This window comes from Apium graveolens, chromosome 3 (genome assembly GCF_009905375.1).
Source record: "Apium graveolens cultivar Ventura chromosome 3, ASM990537v1, whole genome shotgun sequence".
Lineage (NCBI taxonomy): Eukaryota > Viridiplantae > Streptophyta > Magnoliopsida > Apiales > Apiaceae > Apium > Apium graveolens.
The window spans coordinates 225,359,468-225,384,328 of record NC_133649.1 but is presented as its reverse complement, the minus strand read 5'-3'; positions in this window follow the sequence as shown (position 1 = coordinate 225,384,328).

Below are 24,861 nucleotides of genomic sequence, written 5' to 3'. Positions count from 1 at the left end.
TTCATCTCAAGTGTGGTGTGGAAGCTGGTGTTCTCAATAACCCACAATAGATACTTGAATGTTGGTCTATTGATCTTGGAAGAATTTTCTATCAGGCTAACAATGCCCCTAGCTGCAAGAGGTAAGTAAATTTTCTTTCCTAGATTCATTATGTCTACTTTAAATCATAATGTATCAGACATACATTTGCTTAATGGTATAGACAGTATAAAAATAGGCAATTGTAAGCAAGTGTTCAAAATTATATTTGGCTCACTTACTACAAAGAACAAGGTAACTCTAAATCTAAAAATCACTCCTTTTATGATGGAGAGGTTTAAGACTTACCCTTACCCCATGCCTGACATGAGATCAAATGCACAATCTAGTACAACTATGGTCCCTGAACCTGTAGAAGTACAAATGCAGGATAACCAACAGGGGCCTTCCCAAGCTGAGACCACTTCTTTTATACCACTAGAGGCTAGAAAACCAACCACTTCATCCTCTCAAAAGGGTGAAGTGAATAAAAAGAAGAGAAATTAGGCAAACCTAACAATCATAAATGAGAGTGGTGAGGAAAACACAGAAACTGAGTCACCCTTGGTCAAGAAAATAATGAAGGCTAAGAACTTGGAGCTGACCACTCAAGCCACCTCTGTATCCTCTCAAAAGGATGTAGTTGTAAACAAGGGACAGAAGCAGATTCTAGAGGTACCCTCTCAAAAGGTTGTCTCCATTGAAAAGAGCATTAGCCCAAATGCATCATGTATATAGTCTGCATAACCATCACTTGAACAAATCCAAGTGTATGGAAAGAGAAATAAGGATGGCACACACAAGGAGAGCACATTCCTTGAAGCTCCCTCATCTACTTAGGGGAGCTACCAACACTCATTTCTGATCAATAAATCTCTATCTATCAAATTCTTCTTCCTACAAAGCACCCGAATCTATATCTCAAGTGCAAACTCACTCAAGTGACTTGGTTCAAGAAACCTTGCTCACCACCCATACACCTAATTTAGATGGTGAGAGGCTACTAGATGGGGTAGACCTTGATGACACCATCACAAACATGAAGGATTCATCAGTTTTTACTGAAGACCCCATGGTGATCACAAATACACCTTCATGTGCAAATTATCCTTCACGGGATGTAAGGTTTGAGGGTAGTACTCCTGAGGGGGAGCTATCTAAATCCTCTCCAATCCAATTGGAGGTTCCTTTTACAGGAACAACTCCCCTCAAAACCCTAGCTGAAATCACATTAACAATTAAAGCTGGGAGTACAATTACCATTAACCCTGTTATGGGAGAGGCAAGATCAACACATTCATATGACAGTGCTTTGCAAGAAGCACAAGGGTTTGAGACTAGTGCACATGACAGTAACCAATTCAAATCCCCTTCAATTCAACTAGAGGTTCCCACCACAAGTAGAGAACAACAACTTATCATAACCACAAAGCAATCTGTGACTCTTGTCACAGGTGAATCTATACCAATATCTCCTTCTCACCCATCCAACCAACCTTCCACCTCTCAACCACAATGGCTATAAGAAGCTGCACCTCCATCTTCCGCAGTTGCTGATCTTATGGTTGATCAACTTGGTGGACTTGCTCAAATATCACAACAGTTTCTCACATCCAACATGTCTAATCAGGACTACCAAGCCATCATGTTATCCTACCAGACTGATGTTGAAAAACAACAGGCCAAAATTGTTGATGAAGCTGGTCAGGATGTAAATTGTGATGCATGGATGGACAAAGAATTTATAATTAAAATGGATGTTGTGCTAGCCAAATTCAGGGAAGAATATCTAGCCAACTTGGGGAACAATTCTAGATCCTTAAACCCACATGAGGTATATGATGCTGTGAATGAGGTATACAAGGCTCAAATCAAGGTTTTCCATAACTTTGGAAAAATACTTCAGATACTCTAACTGGGCATCAAGACAAGATAATGAAGATGGTTAAAGAGAAGATGGATCAAATCATTCCCTCACAAACAGAGATCAAGAATAAATTCATAACTTTTTTTGATCAAATGTCTAGGTATGATCTACGTGGAGTGGAGACAAGTGTCAAGAATCTCAGAACCTCATTTGTGGCCCTGCATGATCAAGTTCAAAACCATATCACTCACTCCAATGATTCAAGACTGAAGCTGGATCAAATACATTCTAGAAGATACACTCCTTCATCCTTGCTTCTGGAAGAAATTAAGAAGGATGTGTAGGACACTTTTGGGGTCTCTACTTCATCCAAATCTTAATCCTCATCTCACTTGCAAGTTCAGGAACTTCAACAATAAGTGTCTTCTCTCCAATCTTCTAATGACTTACTAAGTGCACAAGTACAAGCTCTCACATCTTTGGTGCAAAGTCAATAGACATACATCAAAACCCTGGTGGATTCTCACAAGCATCTCCAAATGCAGAATTTTGTTGATTTGGGAGCCATTATGGGGAAGCTCAACATACCACTATCCTCATTACCTGAATCTATAAGGCCAGAATTACCAACTCCCCTACTCATGCTTGTCACCAAAACTAAGGGGGAGATTGAAGCTAGGATTCAACAATCCAAGGATACTGGTAAATCTAAATTTAATGAGCCTATCACCTCAGTTCTACTTGGTCAAAGTTTTTCACAAACTCAATAATTTCAAGATGTGGGAAAAGAAAGACTCATCAAGGTTGCAGAAGGACCAAATCAAGATCAAGAATTTAGTGAACTTCTTGCAATCCTGAGGATGTCTCTTCAAAATAACTACATCACATACAAAAGAGTACTGGCCAAGACTATCAACTCCATCAGGGCAGTAGTTGTGAATGTTGAAAACTACTTATAGAAGAGGATTGTTGTCAATATTAATGATGGTGGTGTGGATAGATGCCTTCAAATATCTCTTTCAAATCTCAGAACTCTAAGGGAATCTGAGCTAGATGTTATGATTGACAAAGTACATGTAGTCATCACAGAAGATACCCAGCTTCTTCATGAGCTTAAAAATGCACAGATATCAGCTTTTCCTAAAGCCTATCTATATCCAAATAAAGGGGTGGCCCACATCTGTTCAAGAACCAAAAAATGCAAACAACTCACTGTTCCCAAAAATTATGTTAGATCAAACATGAGGCTGATCATGACTGTTCAGTCTGATCTAAAGTACAAAAAGAACAAGAAGGCTGAAGATGTGGAAATGATAAGGATCTTGGACATGTATCTTGTAAATGTTGACACCATGTTGCCAACCACTCAATTTAATTTAAAAGATGACAAGGATGATGATGAGCAGAAGCATGATGAGCAAAAACCTTCTGGCTCAAATCCAAGTCAATCTTCAAGAGCAACTGGTAGCAAGTATAAGAAGAAGGATGAGAGCAAGGAAGATGATAAGAAGAGAGGAGATGAGAGAAGAAAGAAGAAGAAGGAAGACGGTTCAGGACCACACTAACAAACCCTAAAAATTTAAATCAACCAAGCTTTACCCTCCAAACCTCTTACTCAAATACTCAACCATCTCTCACCTTAAATCCAAAATTCTTATATAAGCCAACTGAAAACTCTCTTCTCAAAATTCCAATAACTACCGACCAAACCACCTTAAAGAAAATCACAACCCTACCTTCATATAAACCTCCAACCAAGACACTTTAAATCTGTTGGGAGAAAAACAAAGCAACTGCAAGCTACTAAGAGATCACTCTGGAATTGCTATGATCAATCTGACTTTCTGCCACTAAATTGGTGCCTCATAGATGAAGAATACTTTCAACAACTAGCTGAAGAAATAGTTAGAGTATGGGTTGTATCATATACAGAAGTTAGAATTTATTATGATGATGGTTCTTTCACTTTACTTGGCAGTAATCTAATGGGCATACTTTCAACCACATAATTTAAAAGAGTGATCAGTCTGATGAAGGATAAGGATACAACTACAAGGTCTTGGAAAGTTATATATTGTGTATGGGTGAAAGAAAGGGATGAGAAAATTTTAAGGGCAAAGGCTGAAAAGGAAGAAAGAGATAGGAAGTATGATGAAGAGCATGCAAGAATTGAGAAAAGATCAAATGAGCTTAAAACAAAAGGGATGAGCAGAGTCTCCAAAGATGGACATTTTCTGAACATCAAGATTGGCAGATACTCCAGATTTAGAGTTGGTTACTTAATTGGTTATTCATTAGATGAGTGGCTCAAACTTGAGGAAGTTTTAAGAGGAACTGAAATTTTAGAAGAAATGGAAGTTTTAGTGACTCTTAAGGATCTCATTAGAAATGAGCTAAGCTATGAGTATTTTATGTTATGAATGTCCTTGTTAAAAATTCAATAACCACTCAATGTCAAATGTTATATTTATGTTAATTTGTATGTAAAGTTTAAAAAGTTCATTGTAGCTTAGGGTTAGTCTTGTTAACAGACATGAATTTGTGATAAGCAATCTTCTCACAAATTGGGGGAGATTGTTGTGCAAGACATGGCTGTACTAAACAAGACTAAGTCAAATTGACATCCCTAGGTAAGTTATATGGTAATCTAAGTTTGCATTTTGTATTGTATCACTTAAGTCTGTAAAAGTGTAAATAGATAAGACTGGAGTATTTTTGTGTAAACAGTCTCAAGCCTAAGAATAAACTCTGGAAAAAGATCATGAAGATAATGACTCAGAGATATTATGAAGAATCTTGGAGGTGAATAAATCTATTTTGGGAAAAACATTCTAAGTGAAGAAATCTACAAGTCACAGATTAAGTGTTATAGGGAAGTCATTCGAGAACTCCAAAATGCTTATCGAGAAGTCAAGAAAAGCTACTAGAGATCTCAGAGATATCGACAAGCCAAATGAAGATATGAAGATTGGAGATATCGACAAGTCAAATTATCACTAGAGATCTCAGAGATATCGATAAGTCAAAATATCATTAGAGATCTCTGAGATATCGACAAGTCATTTCTTTACTAGATATCTCAGAGATATCGATAAGTCAAAATATCACTAGAGATCTCTGAGATATCGACAAGTCATTTCTTCACTAGAGAACTCAGAGATATCGATAATCTAAAGTGAAGATATGAAGATGAGAGACCTCAACAAGCCAAATTCTCTTATAGAGAACTCAGAGATTTTGATAAGTCAAATAAATATAGAGTAATTAGAGATCTCGATAAGTCACTATACTTATCGAGATTTTGAGTTCTCTATATATCAAACTGGAGATCTCGAAGTAAAACTCAAAGTACAAAGTGCAGACCAGTTAAATATCCAAGATTATCAATCAACAAACAAATCAATCATTGATTTGAAAAGTCTACAAAAAGCATCTTGAAGAGTACAAGATCAAAAGGCCAAGATTAACTTACAAAGTAAAAGCTCAGACATGCACGATTTGCAAAGATACATTAATCCAGAAATAGAAAGTTTTAGTTAACTTAAAGTAGGGTTTAGTACATGCTATTGCATGTTGTGTAAAACCAGTGTTTACAATTCTATAAAGTAAACAATGGATGCTTTGTTTTAAGTGTAACAAAGTAGATCTGAAAATTCTTCTAACTCTCAATAGAGAAGCTGAGTTCTTAACATACTAAGAACCCAAAAATTTGTAGCAAAACACTAGCTTAATTTTTATATAAAATTAAGTGAGTTTTGAAAGTTTGTGTTCACTGTCTTTAGTTCAGCTAATATAACATTATTATATTTCTTGTCTGCTTTGTTCACCAAGTTTACGTAAGTTAAAATCCATTAAAATTCTCTAAAATACATTCACCTCCCCCTGTATTGTATTCATTACCCAACAGCCACGCTCATAGGGTTCACAAAACTAAGTGTTAAGTCGTAGTATTCTCACTTGCACTCTCTTGGCGACACCTTGGGCGACTTAAGGTCTTTGACACTCTTTTGCTCTAGGCCTTGCTCCCAAAACTAACCCACTGACCTCTTAAGACCTAAATATAACTTATGCACTTGGAATGACACCAAGGTCTAACCTAGGCCTCCCAGGGCCTACCCTCAAAGCTGACACAAATCTGCTTGGTGCCTTAAAAACTGCCATGTTTTTTACTCATTTTTAACCATTGATTCTAACTCTAAACCCACATATTTTGACATTAAAACCTTCCATATACTTCCTAGTATCAGTACTAATCAAGGCCTAATTAGGGCCTACACATAACACCACTTTATGACCTCCAAACTATACTAAACCTAAATTATCCCCTGTTTTGGCAGATTTAGCATTTCCGCTTATGCACCTCACTAAATGGTTGGTTTTATTAAATCTATTTCCCCTGGACTCAAATATATATCAAGTATCAACTTTCTGTAGCTTGGGCCTACCAAGGCCTAAGCAATGCCCATTCAAAACTCACCTACAACTAGTGTGCAAATCTGGAATATCAAAGTGTCCTACTCTAAACCATTCCACCTTAACTCCCACTTTAAAACCAAGAGATCAACCTTTAACCAAGAAACCCTACTTCCCTAATACTCTCAACTAATTCCTCAACAAGTATGGAGATCATTCATACCCTAGTGCACCTTCAGGCAAATAAATTACCAAAAATAATGCAAGTTCTCACTCATCAACATTTTGACTAAACAAGGGAGATTACTCCTTATAAATTTGATTTTTAACACTTATCCAATAATAATAATCATGCATACTATCTCACCTTAACTAATTTTAGCAAAACAATATGGTAACAACTCCTAATATGCATAAATAAATTCGAAATTCAAGGATTTAAACAATACATGCATGCTTTCGAATGAACTAGTAAAATATCATAGTTTTTCATCAAAAACTCATTATAAAACTAACATTCAAGGCTAGAAATAGCTATATCAAGAATTATTACTACCATGAAAAGAGTTTTTATCAAGTTTCCTTAACAAAACCACTTGTTACTAACACATAGGTTATGTATCTCATGGAGAACCCTTGGATTAACAAGAATCAAAGGTTTTCTCTTTGAGTTGAAATAAAAAAATTACATGCAACCATAAATCATCAAATTTTAAACATAAGAATATTTGTGAATTGAGTAAACTAGGCATAGGAAGTGAAATTACACTAAAAGAAAGTGGGAGATTGAATGAAAAATGGAAGGGAATGAGGGAGGGGGGATTCGGCCGAGAGAAGAGAGGGAAGAGGGAGAAGAGAGAAAAAAATTGAGTGGAGTGGAGTGTGGTGTGTTAGAGTGTTGGAATGGTTTTGATCATTTTATTCTATCTTTACCCACATGAAAAAGTGAGTGGGCTATGCATTTACCAAACTCCCCCTCTCCTTTTTGAAAGCAAAGTTTGCATGCAAGGTTATCTTGGTAATTTGGCTAGTGTAGAAGTAGTTTGTGGGGTTAGAAATTCCCATTGTGCCCTTGGATTTGAATTGGGACTGGAATGAATGCATGGGTAATTAGGTAATTTGCTAATTAATAATCAAATTAATAATAAGAATAAATTTTATAAATAAAAATATAAATCCATAAATTACAAGAGTGGTATCATAAAATAACTTAGAATTTTTAGAAATTTTATAAAATCACTTTTGAAATTTATTGATAAAAATATTTTTAAAACGATTTTTCTCAAAATAAGATGTACACTCTATAAATCACATAAAAGAACAAATAGTACATTTCTTGCTTTCAAAATTCTTAAATAATTTAACACAATTATTATGCACCAATACAATCACACAAGCACATATCCATATAATTTTATAAATGACTCCATTAAAACTATAAAATACTCAGTTAAATATTAAATGGAATACCCGTCGTAACATCCTCTCCCCTTTAAAGGATTCTGTCCTCGGAATCTAAGAGAACAGGTGAGGATACCGGTATCGTATTTCAGACTCTAGCTTCCATATTGACTCTTAAACTTTGGGATTCCTCCATAGCACTCTTACCAACCTTACTGACCTATTTCTAAGACTGTTTTCTTGTCAGTCGAGTACTTTAAGAGTTTGCTCCAAATATGACAAATCTGCCTGAATTTCTATCGGCTCAAACTCTATCAAATGATTGACGTCCGGATTATACTTTTTAAGCAAAGATACATGGAATACATTATGAATATGCTGATATTGAGGTGGCAGAGCTAATTTGTAAGCCACATTTCCGAATTGATTCAAAATTTCAAAAGGACCTATATATCGAGGTGCTAGTTTCCCTTCCTTCCCAAACCTAGTCAACCCTTTCCATGGTGACATTTTTAACAATACAGCTTCGCCTACTTGGAAACTCACATCCTTCCGAGAAGGGTTTGCATACTTTTGTTGCCTATCCTGAGCAGCAAGCAATCTTTTCCGGATCAGTTTGACTGTCTTTTTCATTTGTTGGACCAATTCGGGACCTAGAATCTTTCCTTCTCCGACTTCATCCCAACTTGTTGGTGATCTGCATTTTCTTCCATATAAAGCTTTGTACGGTGGCATGCAAATACTAGAGTGATGGCTATTATTGTACGAGAATTCCACTAGTGGTAAATAATCATCCCACTTCCTACAAAACCGATAGCGCAACTTCGTAACATGTCTTCAATTGTTTGTATAGTCCGCTCACTTAGACCGTCCGTTTGCGGATGATATGCCCTGCACATGTTGAACTTGGTGCCAAGACTTTCTTGGAATTGTCTATGTTATTCCCTAACAATACAATAAATATTACAAAAGGGGGGTTGAATGTAATTCTAGCTACTTTATCAAATTTAAAGAAAGTTATAACTTGATAAATATAACAGTGTTTGATTAACAGTGGTGCGGAATAAAAGAGTGATAAAAATCAAAACACTAAGTAATAAAAACACAAGCTTTTAAAAATTTATGGTGGATTTAAAAGTATCCACCATATATATATATCAAATTGAGAACTCTGTGAATCTTTGAATAGCTCACAGCTGCTTACAAGCTTGAACAACTAAACTACAGAGAAATGCTTACTGAATACAGCTTGATATGTTTTTCTGAAAATTAACTTGCTTAGTTAATTATTCTACTTGCTACACTTGGTTTATATATCTTCACAATTGTATGGAAATGTTAATGCTTCTTTGTTCTCGAAATCCTGCTTAACAGGCTGCCACATTCCTTTTACAAACACCCAACGCATGTGACTGTGTTGTCACTGTCAACGGCTGTTTGAATTTGATCATCTGTCGGGACTATGCTTGTCATCCGTCGGGAGCTTTGTTGATCATCCGTCGGGAGTCTTGTAGATCATCTGTCGGGAGTCTATTTGCCACTTGACTCTATTTCACTTATACAGAATTACAAGACATCTCATATTTACAATTAATCAACCTATTCTGCATATCAATCTAGTAGTCAACATGACTTACAGAAACCTAAGCAATCTTCTTGACTAATACATGTTGTTTGTAGAAATGTGCTACAGTTCTTATTTGTTACATAAGCTACTCACTCGATGGATGTCAGTTTATCATCCTTTGGGACTACAAAGTTCATTCGTCGGGACTATATTTGAACATCCGCCGAGTGCTACAAAATTCACTAAGTTAAATCTACTAAGGTGTTTTGTTTAACTTATCATCAAGTCCACAACATATTCCTAAAAATCTCCCCCAATTTATGTCTATTGGATATGTAGCCATAAATTAAGAGAAACTGGATGATAACAAAACACCCTAAAAATACAGATTAGAAAGTAGTAGATAAAACTGATAAGTGCTAAAAAAATTATTGAAAATTGAACAAAGCAACATTTCTTGCATTTCCAGTAAAGTTTCATTTCTTGAAAGTAGTAGATGGATCCAACATTTCTTGCATTTCCAGTAGAGTCTCATTGCTAGAGATACTCAATTGGTCATCCAGTTTGAAGAATCTCCCTTATCATCCATGAATTCCATCAGCCAATAAGGCCTCAAATGCACTCTCTTCCCTGTAAAGGGAATTAATAGAGTTTTTGGAAGTGCATCTTTGGCTTTATTACTCCTTAGCTCTTCAATCTTCTTTAGAACCAATCTCCATGTAGTCACATTAAAACCAAAGTTCTTTTTGAAAGATGAGTATACCTTTATCAGTACAGATTGGCTTTCTTCTGGAATCCTGTGAAGAGGCCATGTGATTTCTTTCCCTGCCTTGTACTTAAACACCAATCTTTCACGAAGATGTCTGTGAACATCAATTCCTCTTACTTCTTCCAGTTTATCTAAGTAGAGGTTTAAATCTAAAAACTCCTTGATATCATAAATATATAAGAGATCTTCCTTGTTGACTATAGATTTAGGTTTGGTTAAGGTCTTGGTTCTGAGAGTAACATGCTTGCTTTTCTTGGTTGCTCTTATCTTTATCTTCTTTGGCTTGTTAAAGATAGGTAAGTTGAATTCAGGAATTGGCAGACTTTTCCAGTCTAATGGCTCATCCTTGGGAATAATAGGCTCACCATGAAAATTCTTAGTTGGATCCACCTTGAAATCTTCATGTACAACTAAGGGCTTGGATGTCTGAGTTGAAGTTGTAGACTGTTTGGGAATGTAGTCTTCCATTTCCTTATCACTAAAGTACAATTTTCTCTTAGATTGAAGCTTGTATCTGAATTTCCTTTTATATGGAGGTTTATTTTGCATTTGTTGATTCTGAGCTTCAATTATCACCGGTGGTTTTTCAGACATCTCAGTTGTAGATTTGAGAGCTTAAAATTTGGCCAAGATAGCAGCTTGCTCCTTCTTTTGTTTGAGCTTCTTAGCATCTAGAGCATCCTGCTTCTTTTCTTGCTTTATCTTTTGTTTTTCTTCCTTCTTAGCTTCTACAAATAGAGGGTGTCCAACCACCATATAGATCTATTTTCCATTCTTGTAGATCTTATCAATTCTCTTCTTTTGAACTGAATCAGATGGATCTTTGTAAAATGTAATTGACCTTGCTAGCAGCTTCTCTTCATCTGGCCTAGGTGTCTCAAACAAAAGATCCACAGGGTTTTTGTCTGAGAACTTTGAGTAGTTTCTTTTAGGCTTCAGAATCAGATCAGCTTTTGGAGATTTGATGCATGAAGTTTGGCCTTTTTCCAAGTTGCCTAGAATCATTTCATGCATTGAGATATGTTTGACTTGAGAATGGTGATGAAAAGTCTTTTCTAGCTTCTATAGCTGACCAAATTTCTTCCGAATATCAGCATCAATTTTCTTCCATTTTCATCTAGTTCGTTCTCAGCTGCTGCTACATCAATCTTTGGCAGTTTATCATTTGATTCCAGTTTTACTGCTGCTAGATTGATAAGATCAATGCTATCCATAGTTGGTGGCTTAGTGAAAGCAATTTCTGGTACAATTACTTTATTGACTTGAATGTTGAGCTGTTTCTCCCTCTCACTTGATGACCCTTTCTCCCCCTTTTTGTTAGCATCAAGTTATTGAGTGGAAGGGAGTTGACCAGCCACCAACTGATGGAGCAGAGCAGTCTGAGTTTCCTGATTAGCAAGTATTTTGACCATGGACTTCTCCACATTAGATAATCTAGAGTCCATGGCCTCAACCTTTCTATTTAAATCAGCTTCTTTCCTTAATTTCTGAGCTATCTCAGTCATGATGGTTCCAGGAAGTCTAGCATCCAACCATGCTATGAAATCATGTTTTACCTCAAAAACCTCTTACTTTATTTCATCCACACTTTGACTGTGTTGGAGAGCTTGAATATTGTGCAGCTGTAGAGCTTCAAGATTTGATGTAAGTAACCTTTTTGTGCTGGCATTCATGGATGCTTGAATGGATGTTTGGGTGTCATGAATGAGCTTGAACAATGTGGATTGGAGATGTGAGTATGAACACTCTTTGGTTAGCATGCAGAAAGGAATGTCTGCATCTCCCCCTATGCTCATGTTGTCTTCCTCATCATCCCCACCAGCATCCCCAAAAGAGTCATCAGCCAGTTCAAAATCACTGCCTGTTGTTGATGGCATAGCAGTGATTGCATCTTTTGTCCTTTGTAGAGAAGCAGTTGTGTGCACTAGGTTAAGCATCTTTTCAGCCTCCTTACTATCCTGTTCAGCTAGAGTTTGATAAGCTGTAACAGGATGAGTAAATGTCTCAGCATCCAGGGAGATAGAATCTATAACAGCTTGATATTCTTGCTAAAATAGTCTCTTCCTTTCTGCATCACTGACATTCATTGACTCACTAGCAATGGTGTCCATCCTTATCACTCATGTACCTGCATTTCTTTCGTTATCTCTTTTTTCTTGCATCAAGGGCTCCCCTTAGCTTCCCACCCTCACACCCTCACCTTCACCATCTAAGGTGGGACTCCCCTCATTCACTTTTGTCAGACCTGAAGAAATGGTCTGCATTGGTTCACTCCTTTCCTCTTCTTTTTCCTGAGAGCTACCCAGCCTCTCACTCAATTCACTCCCTGCCCTCAGTCCTAAGAGTGATTGTACAACTACTAGGTCATCTACACTTGTGACAATTGTTGGAATTTGAAGTTGTGCAGAGAGTATCGACGGATGAGGAACATCCATCGAGATAGTAGTTTGGCTATCCGACGGATGATTGCTGTTAGGCACATCCGTCGTGATACAATCACTACTCGACGGATGAATAATATCAACCGGGATAGAAGAAATGAATGAGTTTGGAGTGGAGACTATTGTAGACTCTGTGCAGATTGATGAAAATTTGGGCATAGATGTTTCAATAGACCCAGAAAGAATTGGCAAGTAAGCCAACAAATCATCTAAATGGTGATACCCACTTGCTTGGATTTTTGGCTGGTCCAATAGAGTTAAAGATGGAGAATTTGGAAGTGATGTATGAATCATATCTACATCCAGTGAATGTGTGGGTGAATTTGGTGTTTCAGGTGCTTCAATTATTAATGATTTTGGCTGTGACTCCACATTTATTGGAGCCACATCAAGCTAACTTTAAGATGGTGCAGTGACTGAGTCTTTAGCTCCAGTTTGCACTATATATGTTCCCTGCGTATCCCCAAGGGTTTTAGATCTTTTCTTTCTGGCATAAGTCTGTGGTGAACTTGTGTCCCTAACTCTCTTGGTCTGTGCTCCTGGTTGGGAGCTTGTTTCAGTAGTAACATCTTTTTGGGAGGATGAAATTAGGATTGAGCTGATTTCCTTATTAACAACCGCAGTTTGTTAGGAAACTGTGGTGTGGCTAGGCTTGGGTACACTAATCTCACCAGCCTTATCCTTAGGGTTTCTTTGATTTTCACCATGTCCCTCACCTAACCACTCTCCTTCACAGTCCCCTCTTTGTGTTTGGTAGTTTTTACAACTGGTTTTTTTTTGAAAGAAACCAGAGGGGGCTTTCTTAGCTTTGGATTTTCAAATTGTTGATTTGGTAGCTTGGGTAGACATCTATTGGGTCATTGACCTAGATGCCATAGCTACACTTGAAGGCAAAGAAATTTATGAGGTTGGAAGAGTAGCGATAATGGTGTTTACCTCACTTACCTGAGGGCCCTTCATGATTGGAAAGTAGAAGAGGGGCACCTCTTTGTGGTGACTTGCTTTGTTGAGATCTACAATGATTCTCCTTTCTTGAACCTAACAATTCAGTTTATTGGTTAGGTTCTCAACAACAATGTTCTCAATAAGATGGTTAGCAATCATCATAAAGAATCTAGCACAATAGACACTTTTACCTCTCTTATTAAGTTACCCTAACTTATAACCTAACTCAAACATGATCATGTCACTGAAGTTAAAGTACTTATCAGTAACTAGCATATAAAACATGTTAAGCATGGCAATGTTAACAGAATCAAAATTACTCACTTTACCAGAAAATACCTTAGTTACCACATCACACGGATAGCTCAATTCCTTTTTAAGACCTAGCCTCCTAATCTCACTTGACTTAGAGGTAGAAAGTGCATAGCCCATAGAATTAAGAATGGTAACTAAGTTTGCATCAGTGGTAGAACAGTAGTAGTGTTATCTGGAATTTTAAAGCATGATTTGATAATGTCACTATTGATGCAGAACTGCTTACCTTTAAGAGTGAAAGTTATGGTCTTGTTAGAAGATTGGTACACAGCAGTTGTCCATATCTCCTCCATAACTTCACAGTAGATTGTGGGTGATTACAGTATAGCATAACTGAGTTTAGAGCTCTTCACAAAGTCCATTATTTTGTAAAAATCTCCAGATTGTGGAATCTCCTTATTCACAAGAGCTACGAAGTTGTTCTTTTCATAGATGAATCCAGGCTGGGACATGATTTTGACTACTGGTGCCATTGTTAAAGTATGGAAATTTGCAGAGAGAGTATTTGATTTGGAGAAGAAAGGAGTTAGAGAAATTGATTTGAGAATGATAAAAGAATAGAATAAAAATGAATTTGGCTTTTATACTATCTCAGAAATAAACTGTCAAAAATAATAAAGTGAAATAAAGTAACCAATCAAAATAGCCCAAAATACCGTTTAAAAATAAATAAACTGTCAAAATTCTGTCAATCATCCGTCGTGTTATACTTAAAAACTGTAAGTATACCCGATGGATAATGTTCAGAGTTTTAACAGCTAAGATTGAGACAATTCGACGGATGAGAATAAAACAATTATCCTTCGGGTTATAAAATAATCCAAAAAAGTAATTGGTTTTTATTAATAATTAATATTCCGACGGATAATCAAACTTGATGGATAATGAGCATCCGTCGGGATGTAAATTTTGACTTGGCCAAAATTTCATCCAAAACAGAAAAATCAATTAAGTTTCTAGCTGCTTTATAACTTGCAAAAATATCTGAAATGATTCAAGAATAATTAAGCATACCTAACTCACTTACCAACCTTGAAAAGTTGGATTCATCAGGTGGCTTGGTAAAGATATCTGCAAGCTGCTTTTCACTTGGAACAAAATGAAGTTCCAGAGTACCATTCATCACATGTTCCCTAATGAAGTGGTACTTGATGTCTATGTGCTCTGTTCTTGAATGCTGTACTGCATTTTCAGTGATGGAAATTGCACTTGTGTTATCACAGAAAATGGGAATTTTTTCCACTTGTAGACCATAGTCCAATAATTGGTTTTTCATCCACAAATCCTGTGCACAGCAACTATCAACGGCAATATATTCAGCTTCAGCTGTAGAAGTAGAAACTGAATTTTGCTTTTTACTAAACCAGGACACAAGCTTGTTCCCGAGAAATTGACAGGTTCCTGTTATACTTTTTCTGTCTATTTTACAACCTGCATAATCTGCATTTGAATAACCAGTTAGATCAAAACCAGAATCTCTAGGGTACCAAATGCCAAGTTTTGGTGTTCCCTTGAGATATATGAAAATTCTCTTTATAGCTACTAAGTGAGATTCTCTAGGATCAGCCTGAAATCTAGCACAAAGACAAGTAACAAACATTATATCTGGCCTACTAGCTGTTAAGTACAGAAGTGAGCCAACCATGCCCCTATAGCTTGAAATATCCACAGACTTTTCAGTAATGTTTAATTCAAGTTTAGTTGCAGGGGCCACGGGAGTTTTTGCAGATGTGCAATCCATTAGATCAAACTTCTTTAAAAGATCATAAATATATTTAGTTTGACTAATGAATATTCCATCACAAACTTGCTTAACTTGAAACCAAGAAAGTAAGTTAGTTCTCCCATCATGCTCATTTCATACTTACTTTGCATCAATTTGGCAAATTTTTGCAAAGTTTTTCATCTGTATGGCCAAATATAATATTATCTACATAAATTTGAAAAAGTATACTAGAGCCATTAACATTTCTAAAGAATAAAGTTTTATCAACAGTACCTCTTATGAAGTATTTTCCAAAAGAAACTTTGACAAAGTGTCATATCAAGCTCTAGGTGCTTGCTTCAGTCCATAAAGTGCTTTCAAAAGATAGTAGACATATTCTGGAAAATTTGGATCTTCAAAACCAGGAGGTCGACTGACATAGACTTCCTCCTCCAAATCTCCATTCAGAATGGTACTTTTGACATCCATTTAATAGACCTTGAAATTGGCATGGGGCTGCATAGGCTAAGAAAATTCTGATGGCTTCAAGTCTTGCAACGGGTTCAAAAGTTTCATCAAAATCTATTCCTTCTTATTAACAGTAGCCCTTAGCAACCAGTCTAGCTTTGTTCCTGACCACTATGCCATTTTCATCCATCTTGTTTCCGAATACCCACTTGGTGTCAATTGGATTCTTTCTTTAGGTTTGGGTACTAACTTCCATACCTTGTTCCATTCAAATTGGTTTAGCTCCTCCTGTATAGCTATAATCCAATCAGGATCCAACAAAGCTTCTTCTACCTTCTTTGATTCTTCCTTAGAAAAGAAGCGGATATAAAGACATTCTTCTTGAGTTGCTTTCCTTGTTTGAACTCTAGAAGATGCATCACCAATTATGAGCTCAAAAGGGTGATCTTTAGTCCATTTTCTTTGTTGAGGTGGATTAGCTCTAGATGAAGAGGCCTCATTGTTGTCTTGATGTGTGACTGAGTTTTGATTATGAGAGACTCCCTTTGAGTTTGTGAGTCTTTGATTTGAGAAAGGGGTACTTTCTGTAGGTGATATAATATGACTCTCAGCTTCTCTCAATGTGCCGACGGATGATGCACTTTGTATCTCGACAGATGAAGCTGATTGTCTCCCGACGGATAAGGCAGATTGTCTCTCGACGGATGAAGCATTTTATAACTCGATAGATGTTGAATTATGTGCTTCATTAGTTGTATACTTTTCTGCATTATCCTTAGCCACTATTTCTTGATCACTTTCATCATCACTGTCATCACTAACTATCTCCACATTATCAAACTTGAGGCTTTCATGGAAATCTCTATCTTGCAGTCCTTCATTCTTTTTATCATCAAACACAATATGTACTGATTCCATTACAATATTGGTTCTTAGATTGTAGACTCTATATGCTTTTCCCACAGCATATCCAACAAAAATTCCTTCATCTGCTTTAGCATCAAACTTTCCACGTTGATCAGTTTGATTCCCTAAGATATAACATTTGCAGCCAAAGACATGAAGAAAATTTAGAGTTGGCTTCCTATTCTTGAACAATTGGTAGGGTGTCATGCACTTTGCTTGATTAACCAAAGAGATATTCTGAGTGTAGCAGGCAGTATTCACAGCTTAAGCCCAAAAATATGTTGGCAACTTTGATTCTTCAAGCATTGTCCTTGCAGCTTCAATAAGAGATATGTTCTTTCTTTCCACTACTCCATTTTGTTGTGGATTTCTTGCTGCAGAAAATTCATGCAAAATCCCATTCTCTTCACAAAATGATCTCATCACAGAATTCTTGAACTCAGTTCCATTGTCACTCCTGATTCTTCTTACTTTAAAGTCAGGATGATTGTTGACTTGCCTTATGTGATTGATGATGATTTCACTAGCTTCATCTTTAGACTTTAGGAAATATGTCCAAGAGAACTTTGAGAAATAATCCACAATTACTAGGCAAAATATTTTTCTTGAGATGGACAACACATTGACTGGTCCAAACAAATCCATATGTAACAATTGTAAAGGTTCTTCAATTGTTGAGTCAAGCTTCATTCTAAATGATGCTTTGATCTGCTTTCCTTTCTGGAAGGCATCACACAATCCATCTTTAGTAAACTCCACTTGAGGAATACCTCTAACCAGTTCTTTCTTGACAAGTTCATTCATGGTCTTGAAGTTTAAATGGGACAGCTTCTTGTGCCATATCCAACTTTCATCTTGACTTACTTTACTGAGAAGACAAGTTACTGATTCTACATTTGATGAGTTGAAATCAGCTAAGTACACATTTCCTTTTCTCACTCCAGTGAGAACCACTTTGTTGCTCATTTTGTTTGTCACAAAACAGGCTTCTGGATTGAAAGTAACTGAGTTGCCTTTATCACAAAGCTAGTTGATACTCAAAAAATTATGCTTGAGACCATCCACTAGGGCAACTTCTTCAATGATGACATTATCTTTTGAAATTAAGCCATAACCCACAGTATAACCTTTGCTATCATCTCCAAAAGTAATACCTGGGCCAACTCTTTCCTTGAACTCAGTGAGCAGGGTAGAATCTCCAGTCATGTGCCTTGAGCAACCACTATCCTGATACCAAAGATTCTTTCTGTTTCCCTGCACACATCAAAATTAAATCAAGTTGATTTTGGTACCCAAGTTTCCTTGGGTCCTGCCTTGTTAGCTTTCTCCTTTGGTTTCTTAGGTTTGATCTCATTTGACTTGGGAATTTTTTATTCATCCTTAGTCATTTGAGTTGGACCTTTGAAACCAGTCATTAAAATAGAATCATGCACATTTTGATTAACAGGAAAATGCATGCTATTTGAAAACATGTTATTCCAGTAAGGCATGCTAAATGGCATTTGAGGCATACTAAATGCAGCATAATAAGGATTAGGAGCAAATGGTATATTAGCAAATTGTGCATTCATATTCTGAGTAGACATAGCATTCATAGGCATGGTAGGCATGGCAATCATGTTGAGAAAAGAAGAGGGTGTAGACATGGAAGTAGGCATAGTAAGTTTGCAATTAACAGGCAAGTGATTAACACTACCACACTTAACACAGATTTTTCTGGGTGTATATTTATCAGGTGTGTAGTTGTTATGTTTGTTAATTCCTACTTTCCCATTTCTATTATTTTTCTTTTTAGCTTCCGTTTTAACCTCAATCTTTTCTAATCTGTCATTCAATTGCTTGATAGACAGATGACCAACATTAACTTTCTTTTCCTTCTTGACTTAACTTGATTCTCCTGGAATAAAGTTCTTAGAAACTGATCCATATTTCTCATTCAACTTAGCTAGCTTAGCTTTGCTAACTGGTTTACTCACAACCGACGGATGTGGCTCCTTGTCACTCGACGGATAATCCTTTTGATTATCCGACGGATGATTTTCATCATTCGTCCAGTCCACATCTATAAACAATCCTTCAACCAAATTGGACTCAAGCTTCTCTTTACTCTTCTTCTAGGCTGCATCACAAAAGGACTCAATACCTTGAACTTTAGTGATTTGAGTATGGACATCTCTAGATGATTTCCATGCCTTAATCACTTCCTGTTCTCATTCAAGATGCTTCTTTAAAATCTCTTCTTTCTTCAAGGACTCAGCTAATTCATCCTTAGCAATCTTACACTCAATTCTCAATTTCTCAAATTCAATAAACTGAGACTCTAGCACATTATTCCTTTTACTTAAAAACAAATTATTTTCTTTCATTTTAGCATTTTCCTTAGTGAGGGACTTAAGTGTAACACGCAGTTGATATAATTCTGTGGATATGTCATTTATTGCATCATTATACTCAGCTTTAGATAAATGTGCTAGGTTAGTGGTGATTACCTGATTGCTTGAAGAACTTGTTTCTGTTTCATCAGATTTGGCCATTAGGGCTAGATTGACATAGCTTGTTTCTTCATCTTCTTCCAATCCATCTGCAGCCCAATCATTCTCCTGTGTGACGAAAGCCCTTTCCTTTTGTTTGGGCAATCAAAATATTTCTGTTTATAATCAACAGGCTCAAACTTCTTTTTGTTGGAATCAGACTTTTGACATGCACTAGCAAAATGACCCGCCAAGCCACATTTGAAACACTTGAATTTTGACTTATCAACCATGTTTCTGTTTGGCTTAGCTGCTCCAAAATTCTTCTTGAATTTGAACTTGGAAAATCTTCTGAATAAGAATGCTAGATGTTCATCAATATCATCCATGTCATCTTGGCTCAATTGATCTTTATTTTCAGCTACCAGCCCTTTACCCTTGCTTTCACAAATATTTGATGTAGACTCAACAGCTTCTACCTTCATCTCTTTCTCCTTCTCTAACTCAGCAACCAGTGCTATGGACCCTCCTTTCTTCCTTCCTTTCTCCATCCTCTCATCTTGCTCTATTTCAAGCTCATAGGTTTTTAGGATGCCATATAGTCTCTCCAAGGTGAACTCCTTATAATCCTGTGAATTTCTCAATGAGACTGTCATTGGCTTCCACTCTTTTGGAAGAGATATAAGAAACTTGAGGTTAGAGTCTTTTGTTTTATAGACTCTTCCATGCAACTTCAGAGCATTTAGTAGCTTTTGAAATCTATTAAAAATATCAGTGAGAGACTCACTTTCTTCACAGTGGAAATGCTCATATTGCTGAATCAGTAGTTGCATCTTGTTTTCCCTTACTTGCTCAGTACCATCACAAATAATCTGGATTGTGTCTCAAACCTCTTTGGTTGTTTTACAGTTAATGATTTTGTCAAACATATCACCATCAACCCCATTGAATAATATATTCATGACTTTCTTATCTTTCCTGACTTGCTCAATATCAGGGTCTGACCATTCATGCCTAGGTTTTGGAACAGATGGCTCATAACCTGTTACAGCTCTCATTGGTACATGAGGACCTCTCTTTATGCAATCGACATAGGCCTCATCTTGGGAAAGAAGATGTAGGTGCATCTTCACCTTCCAGTGGTGATAGTTGTCTTTGTCCAGAAATGGAATCTTTACTCCAACGTCGTTCTTTTTCATCTTGTGTTTGTTGTGATCTTTATACTCTTTGTTCTTCAAGAGCTTGCTCTGATACCAATTATTATTCCCTAACAATACAACAAGAATTACAGAACGGGGGTTGAATGTACTTCTGGCTACTTTTTCAAATTTAAAAGAAGTTCTAACTTGATAAATATAACAGTGTTTGATTAGCAATGGTGCGGAATAAAAGAGTGATAGAAATCAAAACACTAAGTAATAAAAACACAAGCTTTTAAAACTTTCTGGTGGATTTGAAAGTATCCACCAGCGATATATATATATATATATATATATATATATATATATATCAAATTGAGAACTCTGTGAAGCTTTGAATAGCTCACAGCTGCTTACAAGCCTGAACAACTAAACTACAGAGAAATGCTTACTGAATACAGCTTGATATGTTTCTCTAAAAATTAACTTGCTTAGTTAATTATTCTACTTGCTACACTTGCTTTATATATCACCAAGTTTACATGACAATAAGATAAGATAATAAAATAAAACATATCTAGTCTTTACTCCATGCTGCTTCACTACTCTATTCCAGCATCTTTGAATATCTTCACAATTGCATGGAAATGGTAATGCTTCTTTGTTCTCGAAATCCTGCTTAACAGGCTGCCATATTCCTTTTGCAAACCCCAATGCATGTGACTGTGTTATCACTGTCAACAACTATTTGAATTTGATCATCCGTCAGGACTAAGCTTGCCATCCGTCGGGAGCTTTGTTGATCATCCGTCGGGAGTCTTGTAGATCATCCGTCGGGAGTCTATTTGCCACTTGACTCTATTTCACTTATACATAATTACAAGAAATTTCATATTTACAATTAATCAACCTATTCTGCATATCAATCTAGTAGTCAACATGACTTACAGAACCCTAAGCAATCTTCTTGACTAATACATGTTGTTTGCAGAAATGTGCTACAGTTCTTATTTGTTACATAAGCTACTCACTCTATGGATGTCAGTTTGTCATCCGTCGAGACTATAAAGTTCATCCGTTGGGAATATATTTGATCATCTGTCGAGTGCTACAAAATTCACTAAGTTAAATCTACTAAGGTGTTTTGTTTAACTTATCATCAAGTTCACAACATATTCCTAACAGTCTCCAAAATCTTTAGTTGAATCACGTATCTCGGCATGAAACTATCGATACAGGTATGTCATGACGTAACACGATCTCGCGCACATACATATGAACCAACCTATCTAATGAAGTTCTCTCAATATTTGGTAGAAAATGCACTAATTTTGTAAGGCGGTCAACTATAACCCATGTCGCATTCATGTCCGGATTTTGTTCGAGGTAAACCCAATATAAAATCCATGGAAATATTCTCCCACTTCCATTCTAGAATCTTTAATGGTTGGATCAAATCGCTCAGTCTTTGGTGTTCCACTTTTACCCGTTGACATGTATAGTATTTTGTGACCAATTCTGCAATTTCTCTTTTCATGTTCGGCCACCAAAACTTCTTTCACAACTCTTCTTATATTTTAGTGCTTCCAGGACGGATCGAAAGTCTCGAGTTGTGGGCTTCTTGTAGTATCTCATTTTTTAGTTCAGTTACTTGAGGAATCCAAATTCTTGATGAAAACCTTAATATACCTTGTTCATCTCTTTGCATACATATTTCCTCTCCTGTCAGTTGGTTATTCTCTTGACTTATCACTTCTTCTTGACATTCCTTATCTTCTCTATCAGTTCTAGATGAAAGGTCATACCATGACAAATCTCTTCTAACCTTCCGTGAGCACAAAGTTCTCAGTCGAATCTTTCAATCCCTTCAGATAACTCCCTTGGCAATGTGATCATATTCATTCTTTCCTTTCTACTCAGAGCATCGGCTACTATATTCGTCTTCCCTGGATGGTAATGTATCGAATAGTCATAATACTTGATGAGCTCCAACCATCTCCGTTGTCTCATGTTGAGTTCTTTCTGGGTAAATATATACTTCAAGCTCTTATGATCCGTGTAGATTTCTTTGAGAAATCCATCACAAATCTTTTGTAATACCCAGCCAATCCTAGAAAACTTCTTACTTCCGTAGGAGTCTTTGGTCTTTTCCAACTCATAACTGCTTCAATCTTTGCAGGGTCCACTCTAATTCCTTTACTTCCGATTATATGTCCCAAAAATTGAACTTCTCGCAACCAAAACTCGCACTTTTGAAAATTTAGTGTACAACTTCTCTTGTCTAAGAATTTCCAATGATATCCATAAATGTTGCTCATGTTCTTCTTCTGACTTTGAATATATCAGAATGTCGTCGATGAATACTATGACGAACTTGTCCAAATATTTCTTAAAAATTCGATTCATTAGATCCATGAAATCTCTAGAGGCGTTCATTAACCCAAATAGAATTACTAAAAACTCGCAATATCTGTATCTTGTCCTGAATGTCGTCTTCGGGATATCCTCTTATTTGATCTTCAACTGGAGGTATCCTGACCTCAAATCAATCTTGGAGAAACATTTAGCTCTTTTTAATTGGTCGAATAGATCATCTATTCTTGGTAACGGATATATGTTCTTACTTGTTAACTTGTTTTTCTCCCGATAATCTATACAGAGTCTCATGCTTCCGTCCTTCTTCTTTACAAACAGGAATGGCGCTCCCCATGGCGACGTACTTGGCCTTATGTCTCCTTTTTCTAAGAGTTCTTGTAACTGACTCGCTAACTCCTTCATCTCCGCTGGTGCCATTCTGTATGGTGTCTTCGAAACAGGTTCGACTCCTAGAGCAAGGTTAATCTCAAACTCAATATGTCGGTCTGGCGGTAGTCCTGGTAGTTCTTCTAGAAATACACCTGGAAACTCCTTCACCACCGGAATCTCCTCTATACTAGGAACTTCATTTTCCGTGTCCACTACATAAGCTAAGAATGTTTCACAACCCTTCTTAAGTAACTTATTAACCTGGACAGCTGAAAGAAATATTTGTCTTTATTTTTGACCTTTAAACATCACCTTCTTCCCGGTCCTTGCTCTTAAATAAACTCTCTTAGATCTACAATCTATCTAAGCATTATTCTTCCCTAACCAATCCATCCCTAAAATTATGTCAAACTCTCCTAGCTTGAAGAGTATCAAGCCAACTGGGAACTTGTGCCCGGAGATATCAATCTCACAGTCTGGGAAGAATTGACTTACAGGTACCTTTTCTTGGTTATCAATTACTATGCTCATTATTTCACTCATACTCTTCTTATCATAATTTAATCTACCAACAAAAGTTTCTGATATAAAAGATCTTGCATATTTTTAATCCATTAATACTTTAGCTTCAACATTATTCACAGAAAGCTTACCTGCTATCACCTCTGAATTCTGAACAGCGTCCTTCATTTTAAAATTAAAAGTTCTTGATGCTTGTGGAACTGGTTTTGATGGTGGAGGTAAATCTAATACCTCAGCTGGTACTATAACGACCCGTATATTTTTATTATTATTTAAATGTGTAATTATGGAATAAAGAATTAAATAATATTTGTGTGGGTTCAGTCAGTGGGTTATTACTCTGTCACTATGTGTATGTGATCACTAGTATATGGAATTGAATTGTGTGGTTAATTAATAAATTGTATGCTTTTGTATTGTTGCTAAAGATGTTGTTATTGCAGTTTTATTTCCATAAATAGCTGGAATGTCTCTAAAATTATTTTTATGGTTTTATAATTATAGTAATCATTTATGGGATTTTATAAAATTTAGAAATCAATATTTCATTAATTATTTATCCTTGAGTGATTGTCTAATTGTATTTATTAGTAAAATCAATATTGAAAAAAGAAATTCTTCAAAAATTATGAAACTCATATTTATATAAGTTGGAAATATTCTGAGAATTTTAAAATTATTTTGGGAATTTTTGGGATTAATTTTACCCGCGCGTTATTACGTTAATTGGTAAAAAGTGGGTATAAGTTGCATTTTAGAAATTGTTTAAAATTTTCAAAATTTATGTTTCTATAAACTTCGGGATATTTCTAACATTTTAAGATTATTCCCGTAATTTTCTGAATTCGTTTTAAGTGTGACCTGGTTCGTTAGAAGCAAATTTCGGGTTAAGTCGGGCCTTAAAATCCTCATAATTATCTAAAAAAGGACACGTGTTTAATTTTTATCAATCAGTCAGGGGCGTGGCATAGTATTATAGGCTATTCATTCTGTTTGTTTTACATCTCCTCCCTGTTGCTTTTTGAACAACAATCTCTTTTCCTTTCTTGTCTCAATCTCTCTACATCTCTCCTCTCCCGATCAATTCTCGGGAATCTCTCTTTTTCTTGCGGGTTTCTTCCTCTCGATGACTCTCCTGCTTCTTCCCTGTCTTCCCTGATTCCCGTCGT